The sequence below is a fragment of the Papaver somniferum genome, chromosome 7 (assembly GCF_003573695.1).
Source record: "Papaver somniferum cultivar HN1 chromosome 7, ASM357369v1, whole genome shotgun sequence".
Taxonomy (NCBI): Eukaryota; Viridiplantae; Streptophyta; class Magnoliopsida; order Ranunculales; family Papaveraceae; genus Papaver; species Papaver somniferum.
In genome coordinates this window covers 235,098,755-235,108,780 of record NC_039364.1, presented here as the reverse complement: position 1 = coordinate 235,108,780, position 10,026 = coordinate 235,098,755, and positions in this window count along the sequence as shown.

Genomic DNA, 10,026 nt, shown 5'->3' with positions numbered 1-10,026 from the left:
GGGGGGTTGTGAAATTTGTGATATGAGTGAGATGAATCCTGATTTTGAAGTGGGGGAGTCCTCTAACTTTCCTCCTACAGATGAGTACTTGTATGATGATCTACCAGACCATGATTAAAAGGATTATATGCATGATCCTCACTTTTATTTTCCTCAAACTCAAGATGGGTATGAAAGTGATTAATGTATTGAGCCAAACATAGAATCAAATGACCTAGAAGAAGAGAATGGAGCTGCAAGTAATCAGGTAGACAACTTACGTGATGGAGATTGTGATTTTTTCATGCAAATGATCAATTTTTTTTTCCACTTTTGTTTCCCAGGGTCGGCAAAGTCGACGCTTGTCAATCATGCCGACCGTAAAGGCCGTCGTGGTTTATATTTGAACAACGTTCCGACTTTTCATGAGCAAAATTCGTGTCGGCAGGGTAGAAAATTTACACCATGCCGACTTTCAGTTTTACAACACATGAGCCGTTACTTGAAAATGCTTAAGCCGACATTTTCAAGTTTTCAAACCTTGCGACTCTAGTCTGGTCGGCACTGTTACTTTTTTCTTACGTGCCGTCTGTTTGTAGTCGGCAGGGTTTTATATGTCGGCCTTGCCGACCTTGGTAATACATATCAATTAACTTTTGATGTTTTGTAGATTGTTGCATTTGTAGCGATGACGGATCAGCCTCAAGCTTAGAAAATTAGGGGTCCCGATACTTCCGCACATTATGCTAATGATTTGGAATAGAAGGAAAAAGACGACGCGGTCAATTGGATTGTTGAGAAAGCAAAATAGAAGATATGCGTTCTATTGAAAAACACCCAACAAAAATCTACGCGGTTTGAAATGGTATGCGAGTGTTATGGGTCGCCGGACGAAAGTCACAATAGAAAGGGTTATGTGTATGATAAGAAGACAACTAGGTGTATAAGACGAAGTCAAAGAAGTTTGGATGCCCATTCAAGATTATTTTTTGGAGGAATGAACACACCAATCACATGTGGAGAATGCGTAGAGTTGATGTTGGTTGGCATAACCATAAAGATCCGGAAACTCTTGTTGGGCATTGCCCATTAAGTTTCCAAGTTGAAACCGCACGAGTTCGAACAAGTAAGAACAATTTGGCGAATTAAACCAAGCAAGCTCCTTAGTAAGTTCAAGAGGGAAGACCCGGATAACCTTTCTTCATTGTATACAAGTTATGCGGCCAAGGAAACTATTAAAAGAATTGAATGGGATGGAATAAAGGTGATGGAAGAATCACAATGGTTAGCACACAAATACAACTACATGCTGAGACACCATGAGTCATCGGAGGGGAAGGTGGATCGTAGTTTTCTTTCGCATACCGATATGATTCAATTGGGACGGTGCTTTTACCAAGTTTTTTTCATGGATTGTACTTATAAGACGAATAGGTACAACATGCCTTTGTTGAACATTGTTGGACAAACCTCGGATAAGAAATCGTTCACGTTGGCATGGTGTTTTATGGATCGTGAGAAGGATGATAGCTATATTTGGGCATTGGAAACTTTGAAGCTTCTCTACCACGAAGACGAGACTCTCGGGGTTCTAGTCACCGACAATAAGCAAGCAATAATGAACGCCGTGAGGATAGTCTTTCCCAATGCACAAAATTTCCTTTGCACTTGGCATATACAATGCAATATTAGAAATAATTGTAGGAATCGTATCCAAAAACCGAAGGAAAAAAAAGGTACTAAACGTGAAAAAGAGGAAGATGAACGTCTTAGAAAACTAACTAAAAAGGAGCAAGAGAAGGAGAAAGAGAAAGAAGACGAAGAATGGAAAGAAGGAGAGATCAAACTTTTTTTATTCATGAAAGCGTGGGATATGTTGGTTTGGTCGATGAGTGTGGCAAGATATGAGATCAAATTGAAGGAGTTCGAGGATGATTGGGGGCTAATTACCCCAAAGTAGTGGAATATTGCAAGAGACAATGGTTGACGCCACACAAAGAGAGGTTTGTGTATGCTTTCACTTACGAATATAAACATTTTAAACTTGAGTCCACAAGTATGGTAGAGCAAGCTCATGGGAGACTAGAATGTCTACTTTTCATGAGTCAAAATGTGATTGTGACGGTGCAACATGTTATCCATGAGTACACTAATAATGATATCGACAAGATAAAAAAGCAAATCCAAGAAAGTAGCTTCCGGAAGTTGAAGGAGTTTAAGGAGGATGATTGGTTGCTTGTTGGTATACATAGAAACGTCTCGCATTGGGCAATACGTTTCATGATGAAGCATCTCAAGTTGTATCAAAAGTATGACAAGCCGGACACTCCTTGTAAGTGTAGGATAATGAAGGCTATCGGACTTCCATGTCTTCATATGCTTGGTAGGTATAAAACTCCGATTTTGGTTGAAGATATTGATCCTTATTGGAAGCAACTATCTTTCAAACCGGATCCAAGAGAAGATCCCGGTGAAGAGTTTGGAGACATGGAACTTGCGAGAATAATCCTCGATAAGTACCCCATGTTTAATAGGTTGGAAAAACAAACAATGAATCACAAGTTGATGCCGATTGTTTACCCTTTTATGGAAGAACGTCAAGAACCGGAGAAACAAGATCCAACGAGTAGACCACCTACCACAAAGACAAGGGCGGAAGAGAAGGAATAACTTAAAGATTATTTGAGTACGAAATGCGATCTATCCGAACATGAGTATACTGAGGCGCAATACAAAGAGGAGCCGGTTAAAAAGAAAAGGGGTCGGTCGAGCAAAGAAAAAAATACACAAACGGTTTCAAACTTGAATCCAAATGAAACTCCACCTCTTGAGATTCAAGCAAGTGTCAATTTTTTGGAAAGAAAAAGGGTCGGCCAACGAAGGATTCATCTACACCAACGGTCTCAAAATTGAATCCAAATGGCACTCTACCTCTTGAGAGTCAAGCAAGCCAAGGAGATGTTGCAAAGAAAATAGGTCATCAAAGGAAGGTAGTACAACCGGTGTTGCAAGATTATTTCGCACAACTCCCTAAAATTATTCAAGAGTTCGTTATTTGTAGCGACGACGTTCCAAAGGATGGAAATTGTGGGTTTCACGTTGTCTCGCAATAATTGGACCACCTAAGTGGAGCGGTTGAGGAAAATCTCACCCAATGCCAATACCTAAGAAAGAAGATGGACGCTCGACTAGAAAAAGACAAGGAGTTTCATATCTCAATGATGCTAGAAGGTTCCATGGAGGACAAAGAAAATAATTTAAAAGGGTTTCTTGCTAGTGTTAAAGGCCCGGAGGGAAATGCACCAATCAAATATGAGCATTGGTTGAGTGCCGGAGTGTGGCCATCTATTGGAGGATACATGGTCATGCGTGGTACATTTTTTTTAGTAAAGGACTAAGTATAGAAACATGGAAACATGCGGTTTGTGTGTAGAAAACTAAGGCATAAAAGAATTGTTATGGCATTGGTTAATGGTAATCATTTTATTGGTGTACAACTCAACAAGGAATGTCCTTTACCTCCTCTTTGTAGGTTTAGTTTTTGGGAAAAGTTCATAAACAACAAGAGCATGGAATGGGTGAAACTTTATGAGGACAACATGCTCCTTTGAAATTCTTTATATGAGTCTAGGGAATGTCCCATAGAATTGACTAAAGGAGGTTCAATAGATTTGAATGAACTCCCTCTGATAGATTTGAGTGATGAGTGATTATGATTAGGAAATAAAGAATATTATTGTGTAATGTAATTTGGAGTGATGAATGATTATGTATTTTAGTAGAACCCTGCCATCGGTAGTATAACTTGCATGGTTTGTAAACAGATAAGTGTCGACTATTAAGCCACCGGCAAGCTTTTAGTTTAATAAAATGCCGACTATACATCGGATACACACCTTAAAATCTTAATTAGAGCATACAAACCTTAATTAAATAATACAAACGTTAAAAACTTAACCCTAACACATTTGGGACATAGATAGTATCTTTTTCCGGTACACAATTTCTTAGGAGAGGTAATTAGCTTCATCTTACCGTCTCAACATGGATCCGTGCATGGTAGAAGGTTGATTTTAGAAACTTCATCTTCATACTGAGCTAGACGCTCATCTATCCAATAGAAAAATCCACAACAAGTGCATTTTGAAGCATACGGTTGATATACACCTCCAATTGCAGCTTTCATGAGAAATAAGAATCCCTTACAACCTTCAACAATGCATTTGTTTCCTTCAAAGGGACAATCGTTTGCAAAATGACCACTCAGTGTACAAAGACTACAAATATTGGTTGTGTTGTACTTTAAACTTCCATTCTTTATGCAACGTTGAAGATGAAGTTGAGAATGCTTTTATAATAACAATACACCTAATATCTTGATTTTGAAATTTATAGCCATTGAGCATTCAATGGCTTTTACTTTGTACCTAAAAATTTCAACTAACATATAAGTCGGCAATGTCTATATTTAAAACCATGCCGACTACCACTCCCTGACAGCATTGTGGCATATAAAGCCTAGTATGGCCGGCAGGTTCGAGTTAACACACCATGCCGACTTAATGCAACTCTAATACTATCTAATACTGTAGAAAAAAGAATAAGTTCTAAAGAAACTGAAACTGAAAATTAACATAAGTTTAGCAAGTCTAAAATCAAAAACTAACAGTTCAAAACATAAGGTAATAGTTCAAACCACAATCTAAGTTTCTACACCAAGTGAAACATTAAAAAATTTAAGCATTTCATGGATCCTTCTTGTTGTTGTTATCTTCCTCCCCATCAGTAGCTTTTTCACCATCACTAGCTTTTTCACCAACATCAGCTTTTGATTTTCCCTTATCTGGACTTATGTAGTCACCGGCCTCATTGTAATATGGGTTCACACCAGAAAAGTCACATGCCCTGAAAAAAGTTCTTGGATCAACCTCCTCTTCCTCCTCATCTGATGATGTGCATTCTTCATAGTTGAGGGGATTGCTAGGACTGTTCATAAACCTTAGGAATTTTTCAGGATCTTTCTTACCCATCAGAAGTAACTTTTTTACAGAGCAATTATATTCAGTTTCATCTTTAGGATCTTCTGCATTGGGATAAATTCCGTAAATAAATTCTAATAGCTCTTTTGCAGTTACCGTACAAGGGGTATCTTCTATTTTTGCCTCTGGGAACCTAAACAATACACAAGTAAGAGATATGGAAATTCTAAACATTGAAACATGGTTCTGGTAATATAGCCGGCACGGCCGAGAATATATACATTGCCGACTAATACGTGGTCGGCATGGTTATAACCATCCACCAAGCCGACCAAAACACAACCGGTAGGGTATTATTCAAGAAATATGTCGGCTATAACTAATGAAAATCAAGTTTCTGTGACCTAAAGTCGGCATGGTACAAGTATAAGACAATGTCGGCTAGATGTAAGCTGGCAGGGTTAGTTAATATACCCTGTCGGCCCTGGTTATTGTCTAACAGTCGCCATGGATCCTATTAAAAGTCGACATGTTATTCATCCTAATACCATGCCGACTCTTACAAAACAACAACCGTCGGCATGGTTTTAAACTATCGACCTTGCCGGCCAAAAACCCTGAAAATCATAATTTTCGATTTCTAACCTAATATAAAAATCATATAACACATCAAAATAATGAGTTGAGTTTAGAAATCACTTATTGTCTTCTTTTCACCGGTGGAGGGTTTTTTTCAACATTCTCAGGGATTGGATTTTCGGTTTTATTGATTTCACTAGTTCCAACCTTTTCCTTACCTTTTCCCTCTGATTTGGATCTTTTATTATTACCTGTTGAACCTCTATTGCTGCTTGATCATTGAAATCAACCATTAGCTGACTAATCCAAGAGATTAACTAAATATAGAGGCACAACGAATCTAAATCATTTACTTAAACATTCAACTAAGAAATATGATACAAAAACTTAACCCAAAACTAGCCAAAATCAGAAATGTATATATATATATATATACAAAACTCCTCTCAAATGATACGTATACAATAATCATTTGGTTTACAAACAGAATAACATAATAAACATAGCAGAAGTTAGCCAACTAAGGGACTCAACTCCTCGAAGCTTCCGCTGCGCAACTCTGATCCATCTCTGAAACTGAAAGTGGGAATGGGTGAGCACATCATCCCTAAAAGGGGTGCCCAGTAGGAATAACATTTAACTTTCAAGTAATCATTGAAATGATTTGGAAAACAATTCATGTTTTCCTAAAACACAAAAACACAAGTTACACATCCAATACATAGAAATAAACAATCGTGGTATATGCGACTAACCCCTTCTTCAAAAAAATGTATTATTGGATGTCGATCAATTCCTTACACATCCAATTGTATACATTGACAATGAAATATATTGGATGTCTATCAATTCCTTCCACATCCAATATTATGCATTGATGTCGACCAATTCCTTACACATCAATGTTGGTGTCGACCAATTCCTTACACATCAATGTTGGTGTCGACCAATTCCTTACACACCAAACCAATTCCCAAAAAATTCATACAAACAAACAAAGCATGGAGTACACAATCAGACAATGCATGAATTTGTTAAATATAAACTTTGGTAAAGAAAACAACAATAATCACAAAAGAGTTAAATATAAATTCCCACCTCTGCTGATGACAAGCCACGCCTAATTCGAGATCCACGATCCACTGGTTCATCTTTTGAATCGATCGTTGTTAATAAAGACTAATTATTAATTACACAAGAACTCTAAGAATCTAGCCAAGATGGTTCACAGACGAATCATACAAGTCTATTTAATGGTTGTAATACCATTTATGACTTTATACCTTTTCATTCTTTATTTTTAGCTACTCATTCTTTATTTTTAGCATAGCTAAGGTTTACTAATTGAATTAGGTTGGTTCTATAATCATTTAGCTAAGTCATATGAATATCTACAACTTTGTAGAAGGAACCAAAGACTAATTCAGACCATAAGTGGTCCAATCCATCAAATTATGAAAAACTGGGCCTAAGCCCAAAACCACTAATCCGACCCATTAATCTGAGGCCTGGTCCAATAGAATCAACTAACGTCGCTAAAAGTCCACTGGTCAACTGACACTCAGTGTCTAAAGTCAAGCTCAAAGTCCAGGCAAAAGTCAAGGTCAGGTCAAGTCTGGTTAACTGAGTCCAAGGTTCACTGAGTCAAGTCAGGTCAACTGAAGTTAACTGATTCAACTCAGTCAGATAGTCTGAGTCAAGTAAGTCAGCTAGACTGACTAAGATGACTAACAGGTCTGAACTCTATTGCAGTTACAAGATCACTACCATCCTGGTTCAGTTCAGTTGATCACTACACAAGTTATTCATTTTAAAAGAATTCTACAACTTCAATACAAATACAGAACAACTTCATAATTCATTTCCAAAAACAATTCAGCTTACCTTAAGGTAGCAGTTGCAATCTCATCTACATACATCCAAATCAGTGATATCACAGCCAACCCCATGAACTGCAACATCATCACCACTATAAGTTAAGTTCAACTCCATCTCAATTCAAAACCACTAGCCATAATTCAACTTCAAAATGTACTCATATTAGATCAAACAATAACTCAGTTTGATCAATTCAATTACCACCACCAGCAAACACATTCTCAGAATATCACCAACTACAATTCTAATCCCAGCAAACATCCAACACTTTAACTCCTTTGCATTACAGCCCTAAGCAACTCCATCACTTCAATTCCTCCACTAACAATTTTCTGGCATTCTCATTATCAGTAACTCAACTTCATCTCCATTACTAATCAAAGTACAACATACTTTACTCTGCATCACTGAACACATAGAGCTCCATTGGTTATCCAACACATCTAACTGAAATCATAAAACTAACAAACACAGCACCGGACAAATATCATCACCATTTGTACTTACCAGCAACACTACCAATACTTCTGAAATTATAACAGACAGCTCCATGTAAACCTTCAATCCAGTCAAGACTCAAACATATAATTCACATCAACCTATGCTACAACCACATATCCAACTCTGCCATACCCATTTTAGTTACCAGTTCTAAAACAATCACATTATAATAATCAAACAATGAGACTGAATAACTATATTGAATCGCCTCATAGAAACAATTTTGGTTTCACCAACCGATTGAATCAATTCTTCTTTGCTTTGAATCTATCCAGCAACCCTTCTCAAAAATATCACCACTCCACAACTTCTGTTCAATCAACCCTCAACAATATTTATCATCAGTTCCCAACAAAACCCTAATTCCAATTGGGGAAGAACACATGAACCCTAATTATCTTCAATCTTGAATTCAAACTCAAGACATCCATCAAACCCTTCTATTAAGAAAACCCATCTTGTAAATCTATCTAACTCTTCTTAATCCCTACTCAAATCGAATTCCAATCTAACACAGAAAACCCTAATTCTTGATTCAATAAACAGAACAACTTAAAAGCCTCAATTAAGCATATCAACCCATGATTCTTCATCAACAATAACTTCATAATTCATCTTCTAAAGCTTCAGAACATCATTCCAACTCTATAAACTCTATTTCGTATCCTTTCTGATTTAATACTTCATATTCTCTCCTCCTCCAGGAAAGAACAACACCACCTCCAACGACAATCCATGACTCTTGTCTAATTTTATAGACCTCACAACCTCGGAGCTCTCAAAAGAATCACCGGAGATGAAGAACAGAAAAAAAAGGAGGAGGAGGAAAGAAGAAAGAGAAAGTAAGAATAAAGAAGAAGAGAAAATGCGAGAGTTTATCTTCTCGATCTCAGTAGATAAGACCGAACAAACTATAAGGGAAGTCAGGTCGGCTAAATTGCAAGAATAACTAATTTGCCCTTCTCGTGATTCTGATAATATCTTCTTCGTCTCATATCTGAATAACATGCTCGAGTAGTCTATCTCGCATAACTTTTCGACACCTATCTAATGATACTACTTTTGTATCTAAATCGTTGTTAGATTAATGTATATTAATTAATGTTCGTGTTAAACTAATCGGTTAATTAGTGGCTAAGACGTCTTTTGACTAGTCTAATAGCGTTGACGAGCTCGAGGGTCTTTACATTCTCCCCACCTTATACATTTTCGTCCTCGAAAATCATACCATCCTTCTGGTCTTCAAAAACTCCCCACCTTATAGAATAATCCTATCTCGTATCTTAAGCGCAAACAACATAAAATAAAGCACAAACCTATGTGGCTTTCTAAGATTTAAATTTTTTTAGCTCTAGGTTCAATTATGCTGATTCAATTTCTTTCAAAAATGGTGGTCCAAGTTCCTTACTCGAATTTCTATAGTGGAGAACTATATATTTTTGTCTCTAGGTTCCTTACGCTAATTTCTATTTTATAAAAAATCTAACTCTAATTTCAAGGAAGGATCGTACGAATATTTCTAAGTGAACTTACATCTATTGGTTTTACATATTAAATTACAACATACTTCTATGATCGGTCATCTATGAATGTAGTTTCCCTGTCAAGGTTGGCCAGTCCCGACAATGCCTTCCTACGAACAGAGAAAATACAACCTTCACTACTCCTCAGTGCATGATTAATTATCACAACAAATTAATCTCTAAATTCTATTGCAACTGTATAAGCTAAAATTTTACTTCGTGAATTATGTAAATAGTTTACATCATTTTAAGCAATTTAATCATCAAAAATTATTTTATTATTTTATTTTTAATTATCATTATTATTATTTATTTATTTTATTGAAATCGAATTTTAATTTCAAATTTTATCTATTATAAATTTACTACCAGCTTAATTACTCATATACTATTATCAACTGTGTTACTATTTTCATTATTCTGAAGTAAATAGTCCAGTTGGTACACTAAGCCTTAATCTTCTTATATAATTATACATTCACATAAAGATTTATATAATAGATTTTATTTATTCATATTGAATCCGTATTCTGTATCTTGTTTAATATTGGTGTTGTAAGTTAATATGATTTAAATTTGGGTCTACA